General features: G+C 40.2%; 1 protein-coding gene across 2 annotated transcripts in view; it reads left to right on the top strand.

Moving 5' to 3' along the window:
- Nucleotides 1-3,403: 3,403 nt before the first annotated feature.
- The window catches only part of ptprdb (protein tyrosine phosphatase receptor type Db), a 74,831-nt gene continuing 58,335 nt past the window's right edge, over nt 3,404-19,899 (top strand). For both annotated transcript variants that reach the window (XM_060864496.1, XM_060864498.1), the window contains exons 1-4: nt 3,404-3,584; nt 7,500-7,524; nt 12,655-12,726; nt 14,759-14,790. The gene's annotated coding sequence lies outside the window, so the exon portion shown is untranslated. The remainder of the gene's footprint in view (nt 3,585-7,499; nt 7,525-12,654; nt 12,727-14,758; nt 14,791-19,899) is intronic.

The following is a 19,899-nucleotide window of genomic DNA, read 5'->3' as shown; positions in this document are numbered from 1 at the left end:
GTGTGTGTGTGTGTGTCTGTGTGTGTGTGTGTTTGTGTGCATAACCAGCATCTCATCCAGCCTTCCTCCTACCATAAATTACAGGAACCCCTGAGGTGAACTATACGACCTAGTTTTCACATTCTTTTTCCTCTTGTTCTCACTTTCTCTTTCTCTCTCTCTCTCTCTCTCTCTCTCTCTCTCTCTCTCTCTCTCTCTCTCTCTCTCTCTCTCTCACATGAATATGCATGTTGTAAATTTTATTGTCTTCTGGAGAGCATGCTAGTAATAGGTGTACATATTGTGTTGCATTGTTATAGTTTAGAACCAAACCTATAGTGAACGTACATTCAACACCAGACATATTGACACTCCGGGAAAATGAGTATAAATGAATATGTGTATTAAATAACACACAGCGAGAGCTATCTTGAGCTCAAACATATGGGAGTGAACAACTGAACAACTTTTTTTCTTAACTATTACAACTTTTCCTGCTATTAAGATCAGCGTGTTAACAATTAATATTTGGTAAAGATGCCCCTAGACAGAATGTCTGTAATGTCTGGCAAAATATCTGGGTTCACTCCTCCATGCAGAGCAAAGCATGTGGGCTTTCCTGTGCACTTCAAATCCTGAGATTGTAAAATGTTTGATCCTGGCAGTACATACATACTGTTTATGGATTTACAATGGGTTTGTAAATGCAGACACAATGATTCAGTGGAAGTGAGTATGTAAGAAGAAAAGATAGAACAAATGGTGACCAGTAATTGTTTTTCTTGGAACACTGGTGATTAGTGTTTGGTTATTAAGAACAATGGGGAACAGTGTTTGGTTATTAAGAACACTGGTGATTAGTGGTTGGCTATTAAGAACAATGGGGATCAGTGGTTGGTTATTAAGAACACTGGTGATTAGTGGTTTGTTGTTAAGAACACTGGTGATTAGTGATTGGTTATTAAGAACAATGTGAATCAGTGGTTGGTTATTAAGAACAATGGTGATTAGTGGTTGGCTATTAAGAACAATGGGGATCAGTGGTTGGTTATTAAGAACACTGGTGATTAGTGGTTTGTTGTTAAGAACACTGGTGATTAGTGATTGGTTATTAAGAACAATGTGAATCAGTGGTTGGTTATTAAGAACAATGGTGATTAGTGGTTGGCTATTAAGAACACTGGTGATTAGTGGTTGGTAATTAAGAACAATAGTGATCAGTGGTTGGTTATTAAGAACACTGGTGATTAGTGGTTGGTAATTAAGAACAATGGTGATCAGTGGTTGGTTATTAAAAACACTGGTGATTAATGTTTGGCTATTAAGAACAATGGGGAACAGTGATCGTTTTTCTTCAAACAATGGTGATTAGTATTTGGTTATTAAGAACACTGGTGATTAGTGGTTGATTATTAAGAACACTGGTGATTAGTGGTTGGTTATTAAGAACAATGGTGATCAGTGGTTGGTTATTAAGAACAATGGTGACCAGTGATCGTTTTTCTTGGAACAATGGTGATTAGTATTTGGTTATTAAGAACACTGGTGATTAGTGGTTAGTTATTAAGAACAATGGTTATTAGTGGTTGGTTATTAAGAACAATTGTGACCAGTGATTGTTTTTTTTGGAACAATGGTGAGCAGTGATTGTTTTTTGGAACACTGGTGATATGTGGTTGGTGATTAGTGTTTGGTTATTAAGACCACCGGTAATTAGTGGTTGGTTGTTAGGTACATTAGTGATTAGTAGTTGGTTATTAAGAACACTGGTGATTAGTGGTTGATTATTAAGAACACTGGTGATTAGTGGTTGGTTGTTAAGTACATTAGTAATTAGTGGTGTTTTTCTTGGAACAATGGTGAGCAGTGATTGTTTTTTGGAACACTGGTGATATGTGGTTGGTTATTAAGAACAATGGTGATCAGTGGTTGTTTTTTGGAACACTGGTGATTAGTGGTTGGTTATTAAGAACAATGGTGATCAGTGGTTGGCTAGCAAGAACAATGATGATTAGTGGTTGGTTATTAAGAACACTGGTGATTAGTGGTTGGTTGTTAAGTACATTAGTGATTAGTGGTTGTTATTAAGAACACTGGTGATTAGTGGTTGGTTATTAAGAACACTGGTGATTAGTGGTTGTTATTAAGAACACTGGTGATTAGTGGTTGGTTATTAAGAACACTGGTGATTAGTGGTTGTTATTAAGAACACTGGTGATTAGTGGTTGGTTGTTAAGTACATTAGTGATTAGTGGATTGTTATTAAGAACACTGGTGATTAGTGGTAGGTTATTAAGAACACTGGTAATTAGCGGTTGGTTATTAAGAACAATGGTGAGTAATGGTTGGTAAACAGTCAAAGGAATTCACTGTTTATAACACTATTTATTAGCAGTCATGACTGAGGCCCTTTGTCAAGTATAAAAAATAAACAATATAAACTATTCATATAAGGCCTTGCTGCTATCTGTAAGCCTACATTGTGTAACCTGTAGTTGTACCGCAGCTACAACCTATAATCTATACAATCAGGACGAATAAAATGTAGGTCGTGTTTAATTTCGACGTTAAACAATAATCGGTGTAGGTTATTGTAGATCATTAGGCAGAATTACACCCCATCATAATTCAGTATTTATGCTGTAAGTTGCTGTTTGTTTATTTATTCATGTGTTTGTTTGTTTGTTTTTTGTTTGTTTGAGCACCTGCCCTTGTGAAGGTCCATGATATCCTGTCTTGTGTACACCTAAAGTCCTAATGTTCCATTGCTGTGAAGTTTGCACTGGGGCCAATTAAACTTGCACCACTGATTATGTCACTCAGCCAGGATTTTTGAAGCCAGGAATCAATTGAATTGTCCAAAATATAGAAATAAACATCTGCAATAGTATTTGTATTCCTGAACTTTTCACTTACAGAAGTTGGCATGATGTATTGACGGGCTGTTTTTTTTTATATTAAACAAACAGAAGTTCGAATGACAGAATAATTATGAAAATTAGGTTTTGTATAAATAAATAAATAGATTAACAAACAGACAAATAAATAAATAACAGACAAATAAATAAACAAACTAACAAACAAGTAAACAAACAAACAAACAGACAGACAAATAAACAGACAAATAAATAAATAAACAAATACATTAATTAATTAACAAATAAACAAACAAACGAACAAATAAATAGCTTCTAGTGGGTTTTATAAAGAAGGTTAGTCTTTTTTTAACCTTATTCCCTCCTTCTGTTCCTGTGGCTTACTGTCTCTTCCTTCTCAAGCGCGCGTGAACGCGTGTGTGTGCCTGTGTGTGTGTGTGTGTGTGTGTGGGTGCGCGCGCGTGTTGCCATATCGCTCTCGCTCTTGAAGCGCTGCTTCGCTCGCGCGCCTCTGCAACCCTCATCATTAAACAATACAGATCTCTTTATTTCGCGCCACCGCAAATGATTTATTTCTCCATAATCAGTTATATAAACTAGTTTCGACTCCTGACATCTGTGTGCACTCTGTGTTTGGGAGGTTTATTGTTGTCGATTGCACGGGACGAAGAAAGACCAGGACTCTGCTTGGACATTCTCCTTCCACTGACTTCTCACCAGGACACTCGGGTAAGTGCACTTCACTTACAGCAAGTACTTTAATAGCCATAAAACCTTCTCCTGTCTCACTGCTTATTTATTAGTGCTATTTATAGAAAGGATCAGCTTCAGTTCTACATGAACTTCATGCAGAAGCAAAGCATTCCAGTGTGTGATGGATAGTTAACTAGATAGATAGATAGATAGATAGATAGATAGAATGCCCAGGTATAAGATGTCCCACTTCGCCCACTTTTCCTGCTTTCTGCAACAATTCATCTTTGGATCCTTATCCAAATAATGATGTCACTCCCTAACAATTACACTCTTTAAGGGTTCATTACGTAATTCATCACTTCTTGAGAAGCATCAGTTCAGATCCCTTTTGCTCTAGGGTTGTACATTACATTACATTACATTACATTACAGACCTTTGTGTTCTCCTAAATCTGAACAAATCTGGATTTAACTTTGTTTTCTGAGAGAGTTAAGAGTGAACATGAGTGAACCGTGAGACGTGTGAACGGCTGTGGGCGAATTTGTGCATTAGACTCTGGCGTCCTGAAAAAGGTGACGTGTAGCTGGTGTCTGGAAAAAGGTGATGTGTAGCTGGTGTCCTGAAAAAGGTGACGTGTAGCTGGTGTCTGGAAAAAGGTGACGTGTAGCTGCTGTCTGGAAAAAGGTGACGTGTAGCCGGCGTCCTGAAAAAGGTGATGTGTAGCTGGTGTCCTGAAAAAGGTGACGTGTAGCTGGTGTCTGGAAAAAGGTGACGTGTAGCTGGTGTCCTGAAAAAGGTGACGTGTAGCTGGTGTCTGGAAAAAGGTGACGTGTAGCTGGTGTCTGGAAAAAGGTGACGTGTAGCTGGTGTCCTGAAAAAGGTGACGTGTAGCACACCTGGGACTGGCAAACACACCAGCACAGACTCTTACACGAGGGTTTTTGCATATCCCTGTGAGACCGCTCAGTGTGTACAGTCCTGAGGAACCGAACTCGGCTGATATGCATTATTTGTTAAACACATTGCGCATCATTGCATCATCGTATCTTTATCATACATTCAGTATATGTTTGGCATCTCAGAAATGCTGATATGTTGCAATGAATGTCTCATTTTTACACTAGTAAAAATTTAGGCTCTCAGATCAGTGATATGTCGTCATCGTCCTTACTCAGTACAACGAATCAAGGTGTTCCTGTTCATCCTTAAGTAATGTTAGTAAAAATGATGCACAGCATTTTCAAAGAAACCGGACGGTTCGGACATCCGCTGTCCAAGCAAAGTGCTTCTGGAAGTGCAAGCAGTCAATATTTAAAATGGAAGAACGATGGGATAGCTGTTGACAAAACATGACATTCATTCGTACCGCCATCCACTCTAAAGGCCAGAGAGAGAATACGTGCTCTCTTTCCCTCTTCGACTTCCTTCATTCCGGCGAACAAACAACTAGTGTGATGTAAACAGATGTCGTTAACGCTGTTGACGTGTCCTGCTGCAGGAGAGGTGAAATCTGATGTAGATCAGACTGCAGGAGAACTCTAACTGTGTGGATCTTGTGAACACGGATTTCAAAAATTATGATATTCCTCGAGGAAACTTTCTTTTAAGTTCTTAAAGCTGGAGCACCAGCATCACGTCACACATGTAGTGCAGAGTTTTTGACAACAGTGAATCCTCTGGGTCAAGCAGGTACATGGACGAGAAAGAAACAGTGAAGCAATTTGTTAAGATTAAATATATAGGATTTGAGTTTCACCAATGTTAGATTTGTCTCACTTTAACATAACGCATTGTTGACGAAAAAGTAGGAAAACCAAATGAGTAGTCATTGCTTTTTGTATTTCTACATTTTTATATCTGATGAAATAAAATTAAAGAGAGAGAATAAATCACAGCTCCATATTTTAAACAGGAATTCAAGGGATCGTTCTTGCTCTGATATGTGAGATAGAGAGAGAGAGAGAGAGAGAGAGAGAGAGAGAGAGAGAGAGAGAGAGAGAGAGAGAGAGAGAGAGAGAGAGAGAGAGACTGAGAGAGAGAGAGACAGAGAGAGAGAGAGAGAGAGAGAGAGAGACTGAGAGAGAGAGAGAGAGAGACAGAGAGAGAGAGAGAGAGAGAGACTGAGAGAGAGAGAGAGAGAGACTGAGAGAGAGAGAGAGAGAGAGAGAGAGAGAGAGACTGAGAGAGAGAGAGAGAGAGAGAGAGATAGAGAGAGACTGAGAGAGAGAGAGACAGAGAGAGAGAGAGAGAGAGAGAGAGAGAGAGAGAGAGAGAGAGAGAGAGAGAGAGAGAGAGAGAGAGAGAGAGAGAGAGAGAGAGAGAGAGAGAGAGAGAGAGAGAGAGAGAGAGAGAGAGAGACTGAGAGAGAGACTGAGAGAGAGACTGAGAGAGAGAGAGAGAGAGAGAGAGAGAGAGAGAGAGAGAGACTGAGAGAGAGAGAGAGAGAGAGAGAGAGAGAGAGACTGAGAGAGAGAGAGAGAGAGAGAGAGAGAGAGAGACAGTGAGAAAGAGACTGAGAGAGAGAGAGACAGAGAGAGAGAGAGAGACAGTGAGAAAGAGACTGAGAGAGAGAGAGAGAGAGACTGAGAGAGAGAGAGAGAGAGAGACAGAGAGAGAGAGAGACTGAGAGAGCGACAGAGAGAGAGAGACTGAGAGAGAGAGAGAGAGACAGAGAGCGAGAGAGAGACTGAGAGAGAGAGAGAGACAGCGAGAGAGAGACAGAGAGAGAGAGAGACAGCGAGAGAGAGACTGAGAGAGAGAGAGAGAGAGAGAGAGAGAGAAATAAAAGTGGAATGGTGTAGCACCCTAACACACACACACACACACACACACACACACACACACACACATACACACACACACACACACACACACAGCTAGGATGACTTAGACTCTCTCACCTTCATATTGACACCTCATCTGTTATCATTAGGCACAGAGTCAAACAACTTTCTCGAGATGTGAGTGTGAGAGTGTGCTTGCGCGTGCATGTGTGTGTGTGTGTGTGTGTGTGTGAAAGACAGAAACAGAGAGTGGGGGAAGACAGAAACAGAATCTGAGTGTACTGTATGTGCTTATACAGTACATACATACACACTTTATTTACATTGTATTCTACTGCGCTTATATAATATATATGTAGTAATCGTACATCTATACGTCTTTAGATATGAAAACTTTATACCTGTTTATTCAAGTTATCACTTATGTCATAGTACATACCAGCTTCTCTTATTTTAAGTCAATAAGAACAAAAAAAGCAGTTTGTCATGTTAAAGGAAAAAGAAACTAGAGAAAAGGTTCCTCCATATTGGAAAAGTACAGCTTTATTTTTGGCTGTTACACCTGAGCTTTTTTCCAAAACTGAAACATCTCCATATCAACATTTATTTTAGCGGTTAGCACGTTCGCTTCACACCTTCACGGTCGGGGGATCGATTCCTGTTTCCGCCGTCTGTGTGTGTGTGTGTGTGTGTGTGTGGAGTTCGCATGCTCTTCCTGTGCTGCTTAGGTTTCCACCCCCAGTCTAGAGACGCGTGATGTCGGCTGACTGGCATCTCTAAATTGTCCGGAGTGTCTGAGCGTGTGTGTGTGTGTGTGTGTGTGAGATGCCATGTGATGGGTTGGGATAGACTCCAGGCTCCCTGAGACCCTGTGTATGAAAAGCGTTACAGAAAATGGATAGACGGATGGGTTGATATTTATTCGGTGCATCTTACCACATCGAACATGTGACACTTTACTATAGAAATAAAACATTTAACGTACAAACCTTAGCTAGCAGTCGGACCTGGCGTTCGAGTTGATGCCGGTCGCGATCGAAAATAAATCTAAACCTTCAGACCGATCACTATCGAGAATGAGATTGCTGTGTCGTAACTGTATGTTCACGCGATCACGTGATAACCTTCCCGTCTCACTTTTCTCTCTCTCTTTCTCTTTTACAGATCGCCTCTGAGGTAGAACGTCGAGGTGAGTGAGAGAGATGGTATTTTTACTGTGTGTGAGTGGAGAACGCTAACGAGGAGCAGGGTGTGAAACAGGAAGGTGATAAATAATGTAAAATAAGTTCTGCTTGACACACGCCAAGGTGATAATTTGATGTTTGTTCCAGAGATGAACAGTGGAGTTTCAGACGTGAGAGTTTTGCTTTTGATCAAGGCTAATACTTTATCATGCCTCATCCTCTGTTCTTTCTCTCTCTCGCTCTTTCTCTGTCTTTCTTTTGCTTCCATTCGGTCTCCACAAGGTCTCTGTATGGACGTTTTAATATGTCTCTCTGCCTGATGTCCATTGAGATCAATAAAACACTGCATTCAAGTAAATCTTAGTCTATCACACACACACACACACACACACACACACAAAAATTGTTTTGTGTCCTTCAATAGCCTCGGTCACTGTTTCTGTAAATCTCTGTTTCTGTATCTTGCAAACATTCATGTTTCCTACATGCAAGGCAAATGTTCTTGCTATGATTATAAACACATTTGTGGCTGAACCTTTTTTATTTTTTCATTCGACTTATGTGTGAAATGTGTGAAACTGTACGTGTGAAGCACATTCCAGCTAATCACAACCCAAAGAACCAAACAGCACAAACTAGTGGCCAGGCAAAACATTACACACAGTGCATGTGTACAACACATATAGGTCTGGTTCATTTATGGAGCCCATGAACCCACACACACACACACACATACACACACACACACACACACAGACACACACCCACACAAACACACCCACAAACACACCCACACAAACACACCCACAACACAAACACACACACACCCACACAAACACACACACACCCACACACAAACACACACACACCCACACACACACACAAACACACCCACAAACACACCCACACACACACACACACACCCACCCACACACACACACAAACACACCCACAAACACACACACACACCCATACACAAAAAACACACCCACAAACACACACCCACACACACACACACAAACACACCCACAAACACACACACACCCACACACACACACCCATACACAAAAAACACACCCACAAACACACACCCACAAAAACACACACATACACACCCACACACACACCCACACACAAACACACACACACACACCCACACTCACACACCCACACACAAACACACACACACACACACACAGCCACACAAACACACGCACACACACACCCACACACACACACCCCCCACACACATACACTGCATGAGGCATTCTTAAACCCATTATGCACATGCACTCCCATATAAATTTTTCACTATCCACAAAAACACACTGTCCTTTTTGTTCTGTCTTGCTACACACACACACACACGCACACACACACAGACACACACAGTTTACCATTCTGGGAATCAAAACGTATTTCTGCCTCCCAAAAAGCCTGAGCAAATTTTTGAGTTATTATATTTTTTTAGTTGTCCTTGTAGAGTGGGGTTTTATTTAGTTTGCTTTTTTTTTTTTTTTTTTTTTGAGAGTACACACACCATACCAGACAGGAAAAAGGTTCAATACAGACCCTGAAACACATTACAAACACTGGAATATTCTGGAATATTTCTGACGTGTGATTTGCTGGTCGGTATTTGTGTTATTCCTGTAAGGAGGTTTTGTGCTGCACTAATGTCACAAGAGGACACCGTCTGCGCACTTAAAATGGTGTTCAGTAGAGTAGCGAAGTCCAATGTCATATTAATGACAAACCGAGCATTGTGGTAGCCTCGCAAACAGTAGTGGACATTAAGAATATTAACATAATATCGATAGCTAATCTTAGCTAATCTGCGGATCTGCTCAGCTCAGTATTGATGATAGCAACATGAAAGGTGATCATTTCCAGCAGAGTGCACAAATACAGAGAAGGTAAAAGAGCTGGATAGACTAAAAGACTAAAGCGCTGCCGCATCTCTCTTTAGTCACCGCATCGCTTTGTTTAGCACCGATACCGTCAACTAGGCAACCGGCATTGTGGGTAAGGAAGTGAAAACAGTCCAAACTAGATCCATCCTTTTTTTTTTCTTTTGCTTTACTTCTCTCTAAATCCTATTTGTGTATTTGCAGCAACACAAGAGAAGGAAATGGATCGCAGAGTGAGGTGTGGATTTAGAACACGGACAGACGTGCATACATAATACATACTGCGCGTCAGGACGGTGACGTCACCCTGACTAAAGTAGCACACTCAAAGTGAAAAGCCCAAGTTTTTTCCTTACTCACGTTAGCTGAGACAAATATATGAACGTATATATATGGCTTGCAAAGGCAGATCTTGGGGTACAGGAGGACTACTGATCAGAGTCCCGACCAGCTTTAAGACTTATTCTCTTCATTCGATCATTCATTCGTGTGGCATCAGAACAATGCATACATCTCACAGATGCAGGCTAAGAGCCTCTGATGTTCACATAAAACATGAGAATGGAGAAAACCTGTGATGTGATGTCTGAGGCTTTAACCGTGTCATGGTTGTTGGTGCCAGATGGGCTGGTTTAAGTTTTCAGAAACTGCTGATCTCCTGGGATTTTCACACACAGCAGTCTCTAGAAATGTTCACAGAATGGTGCAAAAATACATCCCGTGTGTGGAGGATCTGCAGGCTTGCTGATGAGAGAGATCAGAGGAGAATGAACAGACTGGTCTGAGATAAAAGGAAGTGTATAGTAACTCAAATAATCACTCTTTAGTACCGGGGTCAGATTCCTGATCTTGGTTGACAGGAATGGAACATGATGTGGTCTTTTGCTGTTGTAGCTCATTCACCACAAGGTTTAATGTTTTGTTCATGCTTTTCTGTTAACCGCGGTTATAAAGAGCCATTATATAAGTTACGGTATCCTTCCTTGCAGCTCAAACCAAAAAACTGCGGTTTTCCTCTGAATTCTCTTCTCAGCACTGCGTCGCCACCCACAGAACTGTCACTGACTTTTTTTTCTCACCAATTCTAGAGACTGTTGTGTGTGAAACTCTCTGAAGATCAGCAGTTTATAAAAGACTCTAACCAGCCCATCTGGCACCAGCATCCATACCACGGTTAGAGTCACAAAGATCAGACTTTTTTCTTCATTCTTCCTTTTAATGTGAATATAAACTGAAGCTCTTGACCTGCGTCTGCATGATCATTTACATTGCGCTGCTGCCACATTGGCCGATTAGATGCGCAGGTGTTCCTAATGAATTGGACAGTGAGTGTGTGTGCCAGCTGTGCAGATTGGTAGATATAGGTTACCTTTAAGTGGGATGTTGATTAGAGCCATTACATCGCAAATTTAGTGCCGTTGTGTCAGGAATGGTGGGCAATAAAAATGGTTTATTTGCTTTTAAACGTACAGGCCCTTCATCGGCGTTGGTGCAAGCAAACCTGTTTGAATTAAATTTATTTACTGACAACATTTTTCAACCTGACATCCATTCCCCCGGGGACTCTGTTAGAGTGAGCGTGCCCAGAAATTGCTTAGTTTTGTTCGGCTGTACTGTATATCTGCATCTAATTCTTTGCTAGAATGCATCCATACACAATCTTCCTCTGATGGTGTGCATTCATACAGCGATGTCTGATACAAACGATCTGATATAGTCGGACAATTCAAGGAAAGACACACCATGAATGACTTTATAATAAACACACAAGTTTCAATTGCTTCTACGGTCTTTTTTCACTTTTCTTAATAGTTTCCTATATTACCCACAATGCTGTTCGAATGCCACTGAGAGTTGCGCTAATGGGACACTTCTCATCTGAATACAGAGATTTCCAGAGCTTTAACGTTCATGCTAATACTGCAGTCAAACACCATCATGCTCAATCCATAACTAGCCCATTCGAATGCTTGTGTAAAATTAGCATAACTGTGTCCTACACATAGCCATATTCTGGAGCTCTGAGTCCATTATTTGCTGTTTCCACTACTTAGAATAACTGGTTTCTTATTCACATGAAGTTGCTAAAGCTTTGCTACAACAGACAAATCTTAACATTATGTGAATAATAATAATAATAATAATAATAATAATAATAATAATAATGAACATTATAACTAAACACATTACAAATATTCCAGAATTAACATATTCAGTGTGTGGAGTTTTCCTTTAAACAGCAAACTGTACGCATACGGAAGGCTTGTATTAATGTTCTCCAGGTTACACTTGACTTAGCACTTGCCGATGAGGATATAATGTCAAAACTCTGGCTAGCTCATTGTGAGCTCCTTTATTAGCTAACAAACAAAAGTTTCTTTGAGATTTGTTCAGCGTGATTTCTTTAAAACTATCTATAACTTCTTAGGAACTGTTTAGCTAGCTAACATTTTAGCTAGCTAGAAGTTCAGTCTGATTCTATTCTATATGTCTAATCACCCTGTTGACATTTTAAGCAGTTACTCTGTTATCTAGTTAGCGTGACAGTTAACCAGCTAGCAAGTACAACATTTTAAGATATATGATTAGTCTGATACTTTTAGAATATGTATAATCAGCCTGCTAACTAACTAACTAACTAACTAACTAACTAACTAACTTTCTAACTAGCTAGCTTTTTATCTAGTTAGTCTGCTAGTTTGCCAGCTCACAATCACAATTTCCTTAAAGATTTGTTCAGTCTGATTAAAATAAGTACTGCTACTTGCTAATTAACTTACTAGCTAACATTATAAACAGCTAGCTTGTTAGCTAGTTAGTGTTCCAGCTAACAAGTACAATATGTATGTTATGAGCTGTGTTCAGTCTGATTATATTAGACTAGATAAGCGTGAAGAGTGAAATCAGCTAAGTTCTTACGGTCTAACCAGTGAATATTCTAGCTAGCTTGATCACTAGCTAGTGTGCCACTTAATAACTCACTGGGAACATTTATTATTCATTCAGTTTAAACGAATAGTCTATAAAAATGATGAATCCTGTGTAAAAAAGTGAAAAGGTCCAAAATTCCCAGTTCATTTAACACTGTATTGACGAATTGTGATTAGTATTTGATTAGCACTTGAACTTACCTCGTTGAGGTTGTAATGGATTGATGGTGTAATGAGAAAGTGATTCAGTGTGTTCGAGGGCGTGTGTGTGTTTAAGATGCTATTAATCTTTCAGGAGAATCCAGTGGAGTCTGTCTTTCATTCGCCCGGCATGAGGCAGCATGTGTTTACTCTCAATTTAGCACAGGTAAGCACAGAAGACACTCATATTTATGCTGCATTTATGCTTCCTTTCAACATGTCCACACACATGTCCTTAACCCCTCACTGATTCTTGAAGACAAATATTCTCTAAGGAAGGGTTTTTTTCCTAATTTGAGCATGTGTAATTTTGTTCTGCCGCAAAATCTCTCTGGGTGTATATTCGTGTGTGTGAGTGTACGCTCATAAAGATGTCTCAGAGATAGCGGGAGAGTTTTCAGAGCATACTCTGATACATTATTGAAGACAACTCAGAGACGCATCCTACTCTTTCTGGCAGTCAGACGACGTAGTATGCTAAAAATATACATTTACCTCATCTGCTTCAGTCCACCTCTCTGAATCTCTCCTTTTCTTTTTCTTCTGCATGCTCCTTTTTCAAGATGATGCCCATTACTTTACCCCATTATTATGCCGATGTACCAGGATTTAGCATAGCATGACAAGAAAGGCTAAATTACTCATAACACTAACAATGACGAGACAAAAGACAAAGAAAGCTTAATTTCTAGTTTTTAATATATAGCTCAAAACACACTATGCTTTCAGAAAATAGGATACTAAACTGTAACCCTATCTGCCAGGACCTATGGAAGTAAATTTAATGTTAACTAATTTATGGTATAAAATTAGACCACCGTTGTAGGTGTGAGGCTGCAAATTACACACAAATAAAACCTAAAATACAGCATAAGCAGAAATACAGCACAGGGGGTGCAGAGAGAATCATCTGGATACCTTTTTGTGCACATGCAGACTTAAGCTGGGACATTCCACCATGAATTGATGTATGGCTCTGTGTCTGAGTATTTGTGGCAGACATGAATAGTATTTCTTCTGCTTTCTGAAACTATTAGAACTATGGGTTATTAGCACGCAGTCAAGCCTACAATATCACTAATAGAGACGTGTCCTCGCTTCAGCAGAGGGTTACAGACTCTAGCTTGCTGGAAGACACCGGGCGTTCCCAATGATATGTCCATTGGTGTGTGTTGCCCCACTGGAGAGCTACTTACCATGGATACCTCTTCACTGACTGGGGGTAGTGTGGTGCCATGGGGCACAGGGGAAATATGGCCTGTTGGTGTGGATCAGAATATGTCAAACTACTATAAATGATGGTTGTCTATCAGGTCGTAAAGGAGTCTTTTAACCAGTTCTGAGGCAGCATCATGACACATCAAGATGACCAAACAGCCCACTAGGACAAGATCCGTCGGCCTACAGCCAACCTCATCGTCTACTATATGCCTTTTCTGCCTTTACTGTTCAAAAGCTAAGCCACAGAGCCATACATCCACAAATTCCAAAAATTAACTTTTGGAATTGTTGAGCAGAACCAAGTCCGTATTCACACTAGAGGTGTATTTGGCAGTCATTACAGTGTGTAACAACACCATGGACGTCATCTGTCTGGGGGCTTATACCTACACAGTCCCCAAGGCCTTGATGAAGGTCTCTTAAGGCCAAAGTATAAGTAAGGATATACCGGTGTTTCTGATGCAACATCATATTTATCAATTTGATGATTTACTCAACTTGACCTTGCAATGTTCAATGAAGCCAAGTCTTGCAGAGTTCCTTGTAGTGTCATTTGTGCTTTCTGTGCTACTATTTTAGATCAAATCGTAACCATCCGATCCAACAAACTGTTTATTTGTCATATTGGGGATCTATTGTCTGACTGGGAGGTATATCATGGCCTACAGATGTCTATAATTTTAACATGGCTCGTCTGTGTGACTTGAGTGCAGCAGTCGTCTCTGAACACCTACCGTCCTAGCATACAATAAACACCTGATTCTTACTGCCCTGGAGGGGAGAGATAGCACTCTAGTTACATACGTACCTGTGCTAGCAGACTAGCTATAATGTTCAAGATAATATACAGATTTATCGAAAGCACTGCTGCCCTCTAGTGATAATAAATGCTTTAACACAGTCATATATTTTGTTAATCATTTACTGAATGTTTTAGAATTTGACTAATGATACTTGCTTCTTTTGCCCCCTTTCAGATTCTGTAGTTAAGTGACACGGCATGAAAAAGGTAAGAGCTGAAATGCCTACCCTTCTTATGTTTTAACTTTTTTTATTCCAATGGAAAAGTAATACTAAGATACTGAATACTAAAAATAGTTTATTTAAGTTCATTGAGAATTTAGATGCTAAAATCACACAATTAACAAAAGTACTATACTAGATAATAATTCTTATGAATTATTATAAGGCATGTTAATAGATAAATGACAGGCAATGCAGTTGTATTTTACTGGATGTTCATGTTAAAGCTGATACTGTATTTTATTAAGTTCCCCGTTGGAATTATAAACGCTTACATAATATTACCAGAGTAATGGAAACTGGATAGCATGTACAGTACATTTGTAAGTTATTTTAAATTAAGTATTCACTAAACTTCTGCTTTACAGTCACTATCTAAAACACATTTTTCTATAATTCATGTAAATGCAGAGCAAAACGGAAAGATAGTTCGCTTCAGTTAGTACTGAACATGTGACAAAGCATAAGGCCTGGTATTATTTTATCATTTTATGCTTCAAGAAAATGGAGGAAAAGTAAAGATGGCCTTTTGAGATCGCATGGTTGCTCTTTGCATCTAACTAACAAGTATAGTATAGTATAAGACATGGTGTGAAAGGTACATGTTTACATGTGCATAGTATGACATAAATCTTGTCTCAAGTCTAATCAGTGATCCAGTAGTTGATGCTGTGTATTTGGAGGCATGCATTTAAAAAAACCTCCATAAAGTCCTCCTTCTTGCTTGGTGACCAGTCAACCTTCTTGTCCCTTATGAACACAGTGATGCTTTATTTTTATCTGGATGTTTATTCTATGCTGTAAATCTTGTAGTTTTTGGAAAACATTCAGTGAACTCCTCTGGATTGGACATATGATGGCGGTCCAAAGACTCGATTGACAGCTTTCATGCATGATTCAGGCAGATTCCTTCTCTGTGGCACCTGCTCATAATCCAATATAGTAAATCATAGAGACATAAAGACATAGCACCATGGTGTAAACAACAATACATGTGGCACATTTATGTTGGTAGTACGTTGGATCATTGGGGTAGGGACTCCAGTCAGAAGATGTTGATCCAAGTGCAATGTCAGCCAGTGACTCATGGGATTGTTGTGGATGGAGATGCCCAGAGACTGTCATGCCTTCTTTGAACCATTGTTGCGTCGGTCAGCTGTATGGTCTGGTCTTTATCAGCAATCATTTGAAGACTTGACGTTCATTTGAAGAATTTAGTGTTGGGTCTGTGATGAACTCAGAGTTAACGATGACCCATTAGTTCCTCAGGAGCTCTCGGTTGCACTATTATAAACTGTTGTAGAAATGACATTTTTCCATTCACATTACTTACTGTCCAGTGTCTCCCAAATGAGGATGAGATTCACTTCTGAGTCTGGTTCCTCTCAAGGGAGTTTTTCCTTGCCACCATCGCCTATAGCTTGCTTATTAGGGATAGATGTTAGAGATATTAGAGATGTTAGATAAAATAACTTAAACAATTTCAATGTATGTATTTATTATTAATATTTTTTCTTCTGTTTCTATACTTCTGTAAAGCTACTTCGAGACAATGTAAATCGTTAAAAGCGCTAACCAATTAAATTAATGGAATTGACTGACAATCGATTGACCAAAATATTGGGTACTCTTGGGTGGCTTGATATTTATGGATGCTGCAACGCAAGGTGCAGGTGGATCTCTTGACCTGTGTCAAGTCAAACCAGTATTTGTTGGTAGATATTCTTGGTAGTTCTGGACAAGCTGATGCCTTCATGCTTTGTGCAGGATTTAGCAACTAGGACACCGCATGCCCTTTTTAAGATGCTTAGCAAGGCCTTGGCTGCTACTGCTGCTTTCTCTGATTGTCAGTACACCTTGGCAACTTCCACCTTGAGCAGATTTGCTGTCTCAGATGGATGGAAAGATTTGGCACCCTCAACCAGGTCTCCTGTGAGTGGCTCTGGTCCCCTGGACTGAATTGCCAACTATGTTCTAAATGTCCAGAAAACACTTCAGAATATAGTAGGCAATGTATGCACTTTAAACATGGGCCATGTATACACTTCAGTGAAAACTGTTCTGCAAATGGTGCTTTGACCTCTCCAGGGCTGGCTAAATGGCAGGAAGTCTACCCAAAAGTGCATGAAGTAGCCATTGTAACGCAACCCATCACTGTGGACAGTATCTCTCTGGGGAACCATAGGCTTATTACCGCTTTCTAAAAAGGGCAAGGCACTTGAATCCACCACAGTCCCTGTGAAACCTCCCACTTGTACTTTGCTAGTCCCATAAAGCTCCTGCTTATGAGCCTATACTTTAATGTATATGTCTTTGTGAACGTCCCTGCTGCTAGCTACCACTTTAATCTAGGAGGATAACATGTTCTGGGTTGAAGTGGTAGCTTGGAGGTTAAGTAAGATCCTTAACCCTCAACTCGGGGGGTCACTCTGAATAAGGGTGTCTGCCTTAATGCCATAAAGGAAATGCAATGTAAGTGGCAGCTCAGCGGTCAAGACATTGAACTACTGATTGGAAGGTTATGAGTTAAATTTTACAGAGCTCCAAGCTGTCACTGTTGAGCCCTTGAGCAAGGGCTTTAATTTCTCTCATCTGGTCAATTGTATAAATGGATACAGGCATCTGCCATGCCTTTTAAATGTAAATGATAAGCTAGCATGTATGAATTGGTGTGCAGATGTCAGATCATGTTACATTATGGTTGAATACAAGTTTGTTGTCTAAGATCTACCAGCTCTACAGCCTTCTCTGTGCCTGGTGCAATTTAAAGTGGATAGCAGCCATGGCAGCGGATCATCAGTTTAGCATATAGATGGAGGCGAAAGCTCTGCGCCTACTGTGATGTGCCACACATCCTCATCATAGGCCTTATTTTGAAGGGCTTTGCCCCAGGAATTCTGTGCTGCTGCTACCTGGATGTTAACATGAACTTTCTTTAGGTTTGCCATACAGTAGTTAACATTGTCCCTTCTTGTGGTGTGTGTCTGATTGTTTTCTTTATGCACATGCAGTCCTAAGGTGATAACAAAGTGTGTTTCTGATGAATATAGAGTGCTTTATTCTTGATTTTCTCTGTTCCTCTGTTCTCGTTAGGATTCGCCACAGGGAATCATCTGTATGATCCAGCATATTTGATTTGGCACAGGTTTTATGCCGGATGCCCTTCCTGACACAATCCTCCCATTTTATCTGGGCTTTGGACTGCCACTGAGAGTGCACTGGCTTATGCAACCCCCAGTGGCTTGGTTGGTCCTCTGCCCAGGAATCGAACCCAGGCCATGGCAAACAAGAGCACAAGATCCTAGCCGCGCTCTCTAGAGTGCTATCTTGTACGAACCGTTAATCAGTTAGCAGTTCAGAGGCTGTTTGTTCTCTAAATTTCACGAAGATTCATGTTAGATATTACGTGCACACTTTTTATTTAGTATATATTATCAACTATAACTGAGAGAATGAATTCTAATGAAAACCCGGCTGTTATACCGTGCATTTTTGAATGCACCCAAAAATAAAATACACTCCGAGCTGAACACCAGCATGATCTTGTGTCAACAGCTGCAGGTTTCTAAAAATGGTTCTGCTCTGGGAGAAAAAAAAAGACTCCACAACACATGGTGTAAGTGTGCATGCACATTGTTGTGGCTAAAAATAATTTTGTATATACTGTATGTATGCATTCACTTGAGAGAGCGATTATATGGTTAATGGATGCTGTGTGTTGCTGGAGGGCTTCTTTTCTATAGAGTCGGAACATGAACATGGCAAAGGCTGGTGTGTGTGTGTGCGTGTGTTAGAGGGGATGCATAGTTAGAGGGGATGCATATAGCTGGAGTTTCTCTTTCCTGTGTAAAATCAAATTACGAGAGAGAGAGAGAGAGAGAGAGAGAGAGAGAGAGAAAACGTGAATCAATTCACATCTTGATGAGAGAGATTGAGAAGCGGTTTAAGCATTTAACAACACTTTAACCCTTTAACACTGAGACTCTATTTTGTCTAAATGTATTATCATGATTTTATTATTATTATTATTATTATTACTCTCTCTCTCACTCATTTTCTACCGCTTATCCGAACTACCTCGGGTCACGGGGAGCCTGTGCCTATCTCAGGCATCATCGGGCATCAAGGCAGGATACACCCTGGACGGAGTGCCAACCCATCGCAGGGCACACACACACACTCTCATTCACTCACACAATCACACACGACGGACAATTGTCTAGAGACGCCAATCAACCTACCATGCATGTCTTTGGACCGGGGGAGGAAACCGGAGTACCCGGAGGAAACCCCCGAGGCACGGGGAGAACATGCAAACTCCACACACACAAGGCGGAGGCGGGAATCGAACCCCCAACCCTGGAGGTGTGAGGAGAACGTGCTAACCACTAAGCCACCGTGCCCCCCTTATTATTATTAATTATTATTGTTATTTTTTTTTTATAAATCATCCATAAACCAACAACAAATACTGATTTGGTATAAGATTACAGAAGTTCAGACTCAAAGGTTATTTCATAGGTGATTTCTCTGAGTAACCACTTTCCATTATCGGACTCTGGCTTTATTATATACTTTCTCAATTTTGACTCAGTTTATCGGTGTCTTTTTGTGAAATATGAGGTAGGGATTACAAACTGATATCCCTCTCAGAGAAGATGTGCAGAAAAGTAGATTATTTGCTGCATATGATACAGACCTTATAGACAAACTATAAAATACTGCAAATGAGATACGTATTAAAATGTAGTGTTTTCATTCATTTTAATACAGACAGTATAGATGATTGCTCACGCTTGCGATCCTTCAGAAAACACGCTGGTGGTTTGCGTTAAACTGTAAAGGATTGAAAGCATCAGGCTCATGAAAGCGTAATGGTAATAAAGAACTGTATTGATCATGTGTAATCCCTGACACACTTATTAAACACTCGTCATTTGTGCTGACAACAAGGGTTTTAGAACCTTTTGTGTTGTTTGCAAAACTGACCTCTAACCACATGGATAGAAATTTAGATTTAAAATGTGTGGTGTGTATTTTTAGTGAACTCTCACTCTCTCTCTCTCACTTTCTCTCTCTCGCTCTATCTGACTTG

Source organism: Tachysurus vachellii, chromosome 2, assembly GCF_030014155.1.
Source record: "Tachysurus vachellii isolate PV-2020 chromosome 2, HZAU_Pvac_v1, whole genome shotgun sequence".
Classification (NCBI taxonomy): Eukaryota; Metazoa; Chordata; class Actinopteri; order Siluriformes; family Bagridae; genus Tachysurus; species Tachysurus vachellii.
The sequence above is the reverse complement of the archived record's forward strand: the minus strand, read 5'-3'. Positions and strand labels throughout refer to the sequence as shown.